At 36.8% G+C, this 12423-nt stretch overlaps 1 long non-coding RNA gene across 2 annotated transcripts in view; it reads right to left on the reverse strand.

Moving 5' to 3' along the window:
* LOC141795364 (uncharacterized) overlaps positions 1-12423 on the reverse strand; it is a 71141-nt gene that overhangs the window by 10320 nt on the left and 48398 nt on the right. For both annotated transcript variants that reach the window (XR_012598591.1, XR_012598590.1), the window contains 2 exons: positions 8663-8799; positions 2248-2339 (listed from right to left, as the gene is read on the reverse strand). This is a non-coding gene — a long non-coding RNA (uncharacterized LOC141795364). The remainder of the gene's footprint in view (positions 1-2247; positions 2340-8662; positions 8800-12423) is intronic.

The following is a 12423-nucleotide window of genomic DNA, read 5'->3' on the forward strand; positions in this document are numbered from 1 at the left end:
AAAGGCCTCATCCTCGTGACAGATCTGTCTTCAGTTATGGAGACAATAGGCTTAAGCTCTGCTTTAGAAACCAACGGCTTACACCACTGATGCTAAAAGCTGTGTATGTTTAAAAAAAACTCTCAATATAACAAGAGGAATCAGATCTCCATGCATCCTTTAATGTATTCACATCTGTATTTGAGTCTCTTGTGACCAGACTACTCAATAAACATGTAAACGTGTCAACAGGGCGCGTGTATTCTGGACACTGGAGGTTGCTTTGATGACACAGGGCTCCTGCTTACACAACACAGTTCATTGTGAGGATTACGTGAGTCCTACTGACACATTCTTATTCAACAAAGAGACCTACAGTCTACCGATTCAACATATTAAAATGTGACCTTGAAACGTCTCCATTGCCAAAGCATCATCACTTTGCTTTATCTGTAGTTTTATTCAAAATGCTTAGTCAGCTGCTGCTACTGACTTTTTTATAGTCTGTGGCTGCTGTCCTATCGCCCCTGTTGCTTGGCAGTCTCTGTCCAAAGCACGGAAGCCAGATTTACATGAACACACACACACACACACACACACACACACACACACACACACACACACACACACACACACACACACACACACACAGAGTAATGTATGTGTTGGCCCATGCATGTCTGCTCCATCTAACACCTCGACACTTCTCATATGGATCATTAGGACTGTGTGATGAATGGATGGAGTCCACTTTAGCAGATTAGTCTGAGCTGCTGCAGCTGCACTCACTGCTAGTCAGCTGGCATTAGAAGATGGACAAAGTGTATGATGTACAAACCACAGACAAGGACAGAAAGAGAAATAAAAATAAGGTGGTGGGGAGGGGGTGGAAATACAGACAGTGGTTTCTTTGCTTTACAAAGTTGTCTGCAAGAAGAAAAAAAGGCCTCTGTGAATACTTCAGTATAAACTACCTCTAAAAGACTCTAATTGAGCAGAATGTTGATTCTCTGACACATCACTAAATTCACACTTCTTCAACTATTTCCTGATGTAGTTCAATCTCAGACATATGTTGCCTCAGGGGGAGGAAAAGATGTTAATAGAGTTATCAATTTAATAATAACTACTGGCATGAGCACACTGTCAGTCTAATTCTCAGGCTGCCATCACATGGCCACAAGCTCTATTCCTCAGGAAAAACCATCATCCTTAAAAAAAGGCTCTGATCTCACTTCAATCATCGAAGTTTCTAGTCACTTTTAATTAGTTCAAAGTTCAGTTGAAAACTTTGGTGAGTTGTGTGAGCTGTGAAAGTGTGGCTTGTGGAATTAAAAAGAGCCTATTTCTGAAACGTTTTACAAAGTTTGGACTTCAGAGCATTTAAGTGGCTACAAGTTGATTTGTTCCCCGTTTGGACTTCAGGATTTAAGTGGCTGTAAGAAGATTTTTAGACTTCTGAATAAACTCCACCAGATTTTTCCGTGATACTGAGTTTGCATGCCACAGCATTTAATTGAATGCAGCTGGTTCTGGCTGAGTAAAGTAACACATTAAGTGTGAGCAAACATACCCTACACTATAAACACACAGTGGCTGCAGTCCTCTTCAATTCCATCTCTAATCATGAACATATTTTAATGTCCCATGTCACATGAGAAATGAACTTAAAGTTCAGAGCCTGCTATACAATTCAAGATATCAGCCTTTACTTTACAGCGCTGTAATGATTTCGTGTCTATGCTTTGTGTGTTCAAAGCTGAATGGGAAAAGAAGATAACAAACTCAAATGTCAGTTGATAAAACTTTGGCGTGAGCGCAGGCCCATGCTGTGTTTCTATCAGGTGGTCTTGGCCTGATGCTGTTCCAGTGCAGCGCTGTGGTCTCACTGGTTTGTAGACAGATTTTCTTCTGAGAATAAAAATTTAGGCAACTGCCTGAGAAATAACTTGTTAAAAGGATCACAGGCTGCAGAACTCACACTGCGTGTCCCCCACTCTCTCTCAACCATCCTGTTTAATAGAAACTGAGAGACTGTGTGGGAGGAATTTTATACCCTACTTTCTTCAGACAAACAGTACTCAACAAAAGACTGACTCCAACCTGACCTTCATGTAATACTGATATGGCAAAAAATAACCACAGTACATAGCCTGAACAGTAAAACAGGAACAACAATTACATTCAAAATTATCTTCAAACCTTTTGATGAAGGAGGAGATGGGATCAGACAGCCTATACACAAGTCAAGGCGTTTTACAGACCTACCAGAGTCTTTGTTGAGGTGATCTCTCAACCACTTGTCAGGATGGATGAATGGATGGTGGTGGTAACCAATCAAATGATCCTGAGCCTTAGCCCTGCAAAAGACAAAGAAAAGAGGGTTAACTGTTTCCTTAATACAAAAAAGTACACTATCAGTTTTAGGATAGACTAGCTGTTTCACACAACCAAAACACACCGGAATTATCAGAAAATACTTTGAAGTGTTGTTAATACCTGGACATGCACAATTGGGATGCACTGCATAAGTAAAATGCAAACCATAGCCATACCCCAAAAATTGTACCTTTATCTCAACAACAAAAACTGCATTGACCCCGTTCTTCTATCAGACTATTCTGGTCTTATTTTAATCTCTTCTGAGAGCAGGATGCCCTCATTGCTGGAGTCAGTCATCTCTCGTGTTAACCACAGAAAGAAGCTGGATGACTACATATTGTTTCATCATCTGTTATGAACATACATGAAAAATATGCTCAAAAGGTCTTGGACAGAGTCTTTCAAAACTTTACAATCTGAACTCACACAATCCTTTAAATGTTATTTTAAATTTTTTTAAAGTACAATTTTAATGTAAATCAGTTCAGTATTGTGTGTTTTCTGTTTCAAAAAAGAAAATGCAAATCTTCCACTGTAAGTCAGGGTAACTGTTTCTTTAACATTGGTTGAAGTTTCTCAGGGTCAAAGCACCCTCTCCGTTCCCATATGATCATGTTTTGCTCAACACATGATGCAATGTCTGAAAAGACGTCCCACACAGGAGACAGATGCAAAGAGACCTGTGTGTGGGCAGAGCTTTCACTCTGTGTGTCTGACAGTGAGAGACAAAAAGAAGGTGGTCATATTAAATGTGTGATCTCTTATCTTTTATGTTTTAAGAATTCTTTAGAGTCACTTTTTATGCTTTTTTTTCATCCCCAGCATACTCCTGGACCTGTGCTGCTTCAGCAACATGCGCCCTCTAGACTTCATATCATAAAAATAATAATAATATCATTATTATTTCACTGATGTGACAGCAGTGGCACAACTTCGACCAATAAATTAAACAAGTGTTGCTTTCACTATCATCTTTTTATCTTTATCTTTATTGTACATTCTGCACTTGAGCATCTTAAGTTCACATTAGCTTCATTAAGATTTTTTTTTTCTCTTGATTCTCATTATGTGTATGTAAAACCACTTGTTAAATAAATTTGCATCTTTGTCTTAGAGACTTCCACAATAAGTAATCTGTGAATAAATAAAAAGCCTCTTTGAATGTTTTGTTTTTGTTATTCTTATGTAAAATTCACTCTCTGTGGCTGTCGCATGCTCCTCCTTGTCTGTCGCCATTTCTTATCCCTACATTGCTGAACACAGACAGTCAGGAGATGAAATAATCCTGCCTGAGGGTCTCTGTCTGCCTCAAAACAAACCATATGTCACCTGTCTGAATCTTCAACCTGAACTTTTGTTTAACATAACCTAAATTTACCTTCAACCTGCCTTAAACCTGCGTTGATGTGTTTGTTTTCACCCCTATGCCAACAAAAACTGTATTTTCTCTTTCTAAGAGTGGTATGCACAATTTTGTTCATTATACACAAACAAAGTCAGCACACTGTTATGCTCTCCAGATAACCAGAGCCATTTTACAGCGCCCCAGAGTCGTGTTGTGAACACCTACTACACACGTTCCCCTTAGAGCATGCATGTGCATTCTGGTTCGATTCTCGGTTACACAAAGGCACAAAGGGCCTCTGAGCCCTTCCTCATCGCCTCATCCAAGGCCGCTGAAGCCCTCTTCCTTTAAGACTCACAAAACACACACACATATATACATATACACACACACACACACACACTCAAAAACAGATCTTTCCCCCTCAAATGCCGGCACACATACTCACGGGAGAGGCCTGCTCTCTACAAGTATGATTGTGTAACCCACAACATGTAATCTTTCTTTCTTTTTTTTCATTTAAAGTGAACATACTTCAATCCACATTAAAATCTTCTATCTTAAAATAGTTCATGGGGAATTTCCATTTTAAAACCTGTTTGTATATTTCCCTGGACATGAAGGCTTCAGAGGTTTCACAAAGGTAGAAAAATTTATCAGTCAGGCAAACTAATGACAATTTGAAATAGTCTACACTGGTTAAGGTCGAGCTGCTGTCAGGCACTATAAACATTTTACATTTTTCCCAACCTAAATGACAGCATATCAAACCTAAAACAGCCAATTGACATTTTATATTCTGTTGTGATGTACAGAACGATGCAGTTTAATGACATTATTATCTGAAATCTGTTGCAAAACACAATGCACATTTAATTTCTCAGCCTTTATTGATAGGACAGCTGAAGAGAGACAGGAAATGTGGGGATGGAGAGTAGGGGAAACATGCATCAGAAGGTCAAGGCTGGAGGTTGAACAAGCAACCACTGCTTTGAGGACTTGCTTCTTTTTATAGAGCAAGCTTAAACTTTGAGGTCATCAGTGCCCTGATGCACTTTTCTATGTCATTAATTAATTCAAGAAGCATCAACATGATGCCGGCTAAGATAGCATGTACGTATGTGCATGGAATAAAGGATTTAGTCTTTCACTAAAGATAAAAAAAAAAAGTGATAACAATATTTAAGATAGGCCACCAGAAAGTCACTTTAATTGTTGGCACTGGTCATGAAAAAATTGAACTGATAAACCTATATGACAGTATATCTTTGAGCACTGGAGACTGTATAATCATCTTACTTTTTAAAAGAGAGGAACAGGTTAAAAATGACCACAGCATCACAAATGACCAAACAGTGAGCCCTCTGATGCAGATATGACACAAATGCAACGTAAAGGTTTTCATGTAGCAGAGACACTAACAAATTACAAATAGCAGGCATTTTAGATTCATTTAGTTTATTCTTATTTCAATTTAGATAGAGATATGCCAGTCTCCACAACAGATTCAAAATACTAAGAAAATGCAGAGCTCAAAAGGAGTTCAGTTAATGTACTGGCACTTGGTCTACCAAAAATAAAATTACTAAGATACGGCAAATTGTTTTAGTGCATAGAAAATCTTGGTCTAAACTAGTTTAGAAATAAATTGTGCTTGTTGCATTCAGGTAAATTAGAGTAAAACTATTATGAAAACCAGATGCACTTTGTCTTGACTGAGGAAAGTCAACATATTGTATCTGACACCAAACAATGCCAAGTGTACCTGTGGATCCAATCCAAGCACGTGTTGCAGAGAAGCACATCCTTTTCACTGTAAACTGAGGTAACGTGAGCGTGCAAAGAGACTTTCAGTAAAAATAGAGTGTGAGCTGATAAACAAAGCCGCTTCAAAAAGGAAGTGAGAGGTTGAATATCAGAGTCGGCCAGGCTGCAGAGCTCAGGGAAAATCCAGTCAGTGTTTCAATTCTCAGTATGGTCTACTGTAGGATGTTTACATTCAGCTGAGGTTCCTATGCAGGTCACCTGCACAGTCCTCTATAGAGACTGATTCTCACAACAAAACATGGCTCACTATTGAACATAGAGGGTTGTTTCATGATTATTTTGTATATATTGTCATGGATTCTCTATTAGGGCTACTCAAATATTTATCATTAACTGATCTTTGAACTGCCATTTGTTCCTATAAACAGGTTACTATAAACACAACATGGAGAAGTAAATTATATTCTAGTCACACTGGATAACTTGAATTTAGTGCAGTGTTTTATCTACTTATTTCAAACCTGATAAAAAAACAATAAAACTTCATAAACCTTTACAAATTTTAGAAGTTTGAAATGATAAAATATTCCTGGCCCATCTTTGTCATCTGTATACAGTGAATACACTAACTGCATGTATAGACCAAACATATTCATACTAATAGTCATAGTTATCTTTCTCTTTTCATTTTTTTTTTAAATAGTCTAAGATCGTCTGTGAAGTCATCATAAGGTGATGTTATAAGCACAACCCCGTTAGATGGTTCTGTGTCATGAAGTGAAACACTCTGAATCATCCATCCTATCAGTATCACATCAAACACATCACAGCTTACACTGTCTAGAGACAGTAAGTATAAGTACTGTGTTTTGGAACTCATATCTGCTCTAGGTCCTCAGACCAAAATGACAGTTTACTACACCACCTGTTCAGTTCTTAAGGCCAGTAGTCCAACTAAAGGCCGGTGTAAGCATAAATACATGACAGATAGAAAAATGTTTGAGCTGTCAGTTTTGATTCGGTCATTCTTCTCCTTATAGCCAGACAAACCATCTGCGAAACTGGACTGAACTTATCTCTTCAAATTAGTGGATTTGCCCTTTAAATAATAAAACAAGGAAAAATAAAAAAAACTTTCTAACACAGTAAGTGATTTTACCCTCTTTGTTTAACTAATAATAGTAAGTGTATATTGACATAACGTACATTATTCATTGATCTGTCTCACCTGAAAATAGAAGTTTCAGAAGACTTGTGTGACTAACTTCACAAGCACTATTTATACACTTGTGATTCAAAAAGAATATAGCTGCTGTGCTTGTTAGGCATGCTAACAAACAGAAATGTAACCCCTTATCAGCAGTAAGTCGTCCTAAACACATTGTCAACACTTTGTGTACGGTACATTTTTAAAGTCAGATTTGATTTATACATGAGGGAAGCAAATGTGACTGCCACATCAATCAGAGTTTGTTAAAATTCACTTTTTCTCAAAACACTCAGGTTACAAACTATTCTCAAAAATCCAACATTAACTGCCGTTACATACATTCAAATGCTAACTAGCCATGTGTTTCAAGCATCTAGACCACAATCATCCATGTTCACCAAGGACTATCGGACAATTAACCAAATACTTACTGCCCCCTCTGCTGAGGGGGCTAATGCTATGCTAGTGTTATGCTAGTTTAATGCTATTGCACTTAGTTCTTGTTTATTATGTCAAAGAAGTTATTCAAAGAACCGTTTGACAGCCCACAGCAGCTCTCTCTGGTTCAGAATGTCACAGAACCACGCAAGGCATTAGCCAACATTAATGCTCTCTTCTCCTGATTTTGACAAGCAGTTAGCAAACAGCTTTTAGGGGGGTTAAGTCAGCACAAGCCGCCTGCCCTGCGAGGACATTGCAAAAAGAAAGAGAAACTCAACCCCAAAAGTAGGAAAGTAGTCATATGAACTGCTCGATTTTTTATAAATCAACAACTATTCAAATATTCAGAAATCATGACCCATCTCAAGTCTTTGTGTCTTCAACTGACTTTGGACAAACTTCTGGGAGCTCCTGATAAATCAAGCTAAGTGGATTTTTATGATGCCACTCTTGCTGTGTTTTCCTTTCAAAGTGAAAGAAAATACACACAGGAAAATAACAGCTCTATGATACTTAAATGATAGTTGTTAAAGTAGACAGCGAAGGTAAATGCTATTCATTTCTGTGTGCCCACCTCTGCCTTCGCTAGTTCCAGCTGCAGTCTTCCTATCTCTCTTTTTTCCTCCGCTCTAAAAGTACATTAGGTATTCACAACTAGAAATAATGTGAAACTACAGACCGCCTATGTTGTTTCACCTGCTTATCTGTGTATGAGGTCCCATAGCACACATTTCAGCTTCACAGATCAACAACAAAGAGAAAACTGACCAGGTAATCCTTTTATACCGGAGTTGCTTCCTGTTTTGTTTTGGTACTTCCTGTGGTGATTTAGTGGCACATCCCTGAGATCAAATAGCTGAAGTCTCTCTTTTAACCTGACTGCAGCAACACCTCAGTTGTTTGCTTTTAGATTTTCAGATATTTTCATAAAATGTAAATAAAAAGTTTTTTTTTTTTTAATTAAATCAATTACAAAAATATATGAAAAAAATTGCAACATATTTCCCTAATGTGGTGTCTCTCATTTTGTTCATTACCCCTTATGTGTATACACGCCTGTAATGTTGACGTGTGTCAGTCGTGAAGAGTTGTTGGTGGTTTGTATCTTTGACATGAAAATAACAGAAGAGGAACTGTAATATAATTTCTGTTTCCCAAGTTTCATGATAAAATGTGAAGATGAGACTGTGGTGAAATACATTAATCTTCAAAAGTTTTGTCAAGAACTGATGTTGAACATAAATTCTGGTACCCAGAGCAGTACAATAACAGATGAGCTTATTATGGTTCCACCTAACATACCTGCCAACAACGAAGAAACAAAATGTGCTGACATTATGAATATATGATGTGATCATAGGTATGAAGGTGTGAAACAGCTGCAGCTCTATGATTGGATTGGATCCTTTAATTCTGTTAGTATCACATGAAAAAAATAAACCGTTGACTGTATGCTTAACTGAAACCAAGAAATAACCTTGTGTTATGACCCAAATTTTAATTTAGATAACTCAAGTAAATTTTAATTCAGTACTTACGTTGATACTTTTTTTAATAACACATCTTTTAAAGGATGGCAGGAGTAATTTCCACATCTTGTTCAGGAAACTGCTTCAGAGTTATCTTGCTTCCTATGGATAAAGACGTCAGAAGAAACGTCTTGGTTCCAGAGGACCTGAAAATGAAACAACAAAAGAAAATGTAAGTATCATTCTTTTTTTATATAAATATTGTTAGTTTATATTTATTTAAGATGCATGAATAGTAAGCCTGTATGCACTGCATTTATATTAAAAGAAAACAATTCAACAACAAAAAAATAACAATAATATTCAACAAAACATCATGAAAGTGATGTTTACGAAACTCAAGGTTTTCAGACTGAGGGAGAAAAAACCCTCCTTAGGAATTACTTTTTGACCATCAAGAAAAAAAAAAATTGAAATGCCTTAAAAGAGATACAGGCCTTTGGTGTACAACGCACAGTACAGAAAATATACAAAAAGTCAAAACTGATTATTAATGTAGGTTTATAACCTAAAGGTATTTACATCTCAACTTGTCTATGTGTGTAAAATTTTGAATGTGTCTAATGATCTTGGACAATGTTTTTTCTTTCATCCGACCTTATTAATTACAGGTTGACCCCTCCTTTTACGAAAGCAACATTTTTTGAGTGACAAAACAAAAAAATGGCCATGAAAAAAAAAGAAAGTCTACATTTGTGATGTAATTCATATGACTATGTTTATTGTCCTTATTTTTGTTTTGGTGTGAACAAATAAAAAGTTAGTAAGAGACAATAACACACTCAGTGTGTTTGATAATAAAACTAAAATAATACAGTTAGGGTTTGACTGACTGATAACGTGTTATCCTCTCACAATATTTTCCATTTACACTCTCCAGTATGTTATTTTTATGACCTTAAGACAGGGAGGTGACAACAAAGGGCAAATAAATTATTAATATTAAAGCAAAATTTTGTGGTGAAGCTTAATAATAGGCTGCATATAGTTCCTAAAAAGACTTCTTGGAGCTCCTATCAACATCCACCAAGCACCTACGCGTGTTAAGGGACTTTAACAGCATATAACCGAGTCATTACATGCAGCAGTGAATAGATCATATGAACAGGCAAAAATCTTGTCATGTGCTCTAACAGCCATGAACAGTCTCTGATTTGAATGTGTGAATGTCAGTGAGACAGACGACAAGCTGCCAGAGGAAGGAACAAGCTGTTTCACATGACCACATGCATTTAAATAAATACATACTGTACACACACACACACACACACACACACACACATGTGCTGCATATTCACACAAAACATATAGTGACTTCAACTAAAACACACAAAACAACATGGACAACGTAAAGCTCAACACAAAGCTTTGGATTCCATAAGCAGATTAAATGTGTAGAGTATATTCAATTAATCTAATTAATATTTTTATTAAGCTAATGATGAATCCGTGTCAGTTTAACGGTATCATGCTGTTTGACCCAATGCCTCATTATGTGTAATACCCAAGAGTGTAAAAAAGCATGTGGTCAAACGACAGGTATATTTCTGAGTCTAGGAATATGACTCCATATTTGAAAATACACTCAAACACACACTGACAGAACCACATGTGTAGCCAGGAATACATACACACTACCAGCAGGCATGTATGCATGCATATCATGATAACAACAAATCATTTAATAATAAGAAGAAGAGTACCCACATACTGTTCAAACATGCTGCATACACTCACACAGCAAACAAAAAATGTTAGCTACATCGTACACAAGTAGCATATACTGTATTGTACAAATTAATAATTGCAAATCCTGCACTCCAACTCACAAACTGAAGGGAGATGCACTTATAGCATCAAGCAGCACAGATGAGTCAATCACTAACAGATAAAACCTCACAGGGAGACACCATGCAAACACTAGCACCAGTAATTATAGTAGTAGTGATGTTGTAAATGTAAATATTATGTATGAATAAAAAAATAATGTGCACACACACACACACACACACACACACACACACACACACACACACACACACACACACACACACACACAGTCTACTTATCAGCAAATGCCCGAAGAAAGGTGTGTTAAATTAGTAGAAAAAAAAAAAGGGGGGGGGGGGGGGGGGGGGGGGGTAACAAAAGTACACACCTCTGCACGGTCATAGCTGAAAGCAGATTACACACACATTCACACACACACCTACAGCAGAAAACACTCAAAAAACAAAATATCAAGTGTTAGTGTTAAAAAAGTGTCAAAAATCACAAACACATATTAACAGCTGTGAACACACATTAACATGAGTGTTTGCATAAATACACACTCACACAACAAATAAGATTAAGACTTTATTTTGTGTTACAAAACACACCTACATACACACATTGTTAAAGTAATATGTGTAATATGTGTATGAAAAGTGCCTGCAAAAAGTGACCATGAGTGTGTGTGTGCAATACTTAATTTGAACAAGGACCTACATACTGTTAAACCATAAGCAACTTGTTTTTGAAACAAAGGCTCAGACATACATGTGTGTAACAAAATGAGTAATAACTTTAAATAATTTTATTGAGACTGTTACACACCTACATTTATATGTGTATGTACAATAAAAATAAAAAAAAAAGGTTAAAAAATAAAATCTCTGCTATGCTATGCTAAAAAACGTCATCCTTCAAAATCCCTGGACACTATGTTGCACTCATGTATATCATCTAAGTTCAGTACAGACTTATTGTTAGTGTATATACACTCAACAAAAAATAAACACACATTCACACATATACACAACGAGTCAGTGAGGCGATTAGTCAAAGCATTGCTGATAGCAACAGAGTGATGCCACCCACGGGCTGTGAGCACGCAACACTGACTGACTGAAACCATCAACATGTTTATATTTACTCATGGACCCAACTGGGAGATTGACAGCGTCTGACATTTTACATCACAAACTGACTGTTGCATGCAAGTAGGTTAAAAAAAAAAGCATCTCTAGACAATAATATGGGTATTATTCACAGATCCAAGTCTGCAGATGAAATATTGGAGCAAACTGGAGCCACATTTGAAGTGCAGAATGCACTTTTAATAAACCAGCTGAACAAAAATATCACAACATTGAAAAAATCAAGTGGGTTACAAATAAAATGTGTGGGAAAATCTACTGTCTACAATACAAAATCTATTTGAGCACTCAGCAGACACAAATGTGTGTATCACAGCCTAAACCAAATTTGCTTAAATCACAAAATGTCATATTTATTCTGAAATATAAAGGTTCAGTGATCAAAGGTTCTTACTGAAAGTAAATATTTTCAATACTGAACATGTACAGTGCACTCTGAAATATCTCAGGTGTCATTTTGAGACTTGAAATTCACTTCTCAGTCATGAATAAGAGATAAAACATCAAACAGATGAGCAACATATGAAACAAAATATGCAAATGCTCAAAAACAACAAAAGAAAGTGAGTCAAATTGTGCGTTACAATGATTGTACGATCCTGCTGACTTATCATCCTCTGCACCTCTGCAGTTGGATCTGTACTTCGAGACACGGCACCGTGACAATATTCAGCCTGCCTCATTTCACCTTTTTCTTCTTTATTGCATTCGTTGTTGCTGAAAAGGTTAAATACTTTTTTTTTTTCCAGTCGAAACTGAGTGGGTAGTCAGAGAAACGAACATTTCACAAGGCAAATTTCCCCTGGTTGCTCTGGTAAATTTATCACTCCAAAGCATCACAGTTTCAGT

The sequence above is a fragment of the Halichoeres trimaculatus genome, unplaced genomic scaffold, assembly GCF_033239565.1.
Source record: "Halichoeres trimaculatus isolate MK-OKI-2021-1 unplaced genomic scaffold, fHalTri1.1 fHalTri1_scaffold_8, whole genome shotgun sequence".
NCBI lineage: Eukaryota > Metazoa > Chordata > Actinopteri > Labriformes > Labridae > Halichoeres > Halichoeres trimaculatus.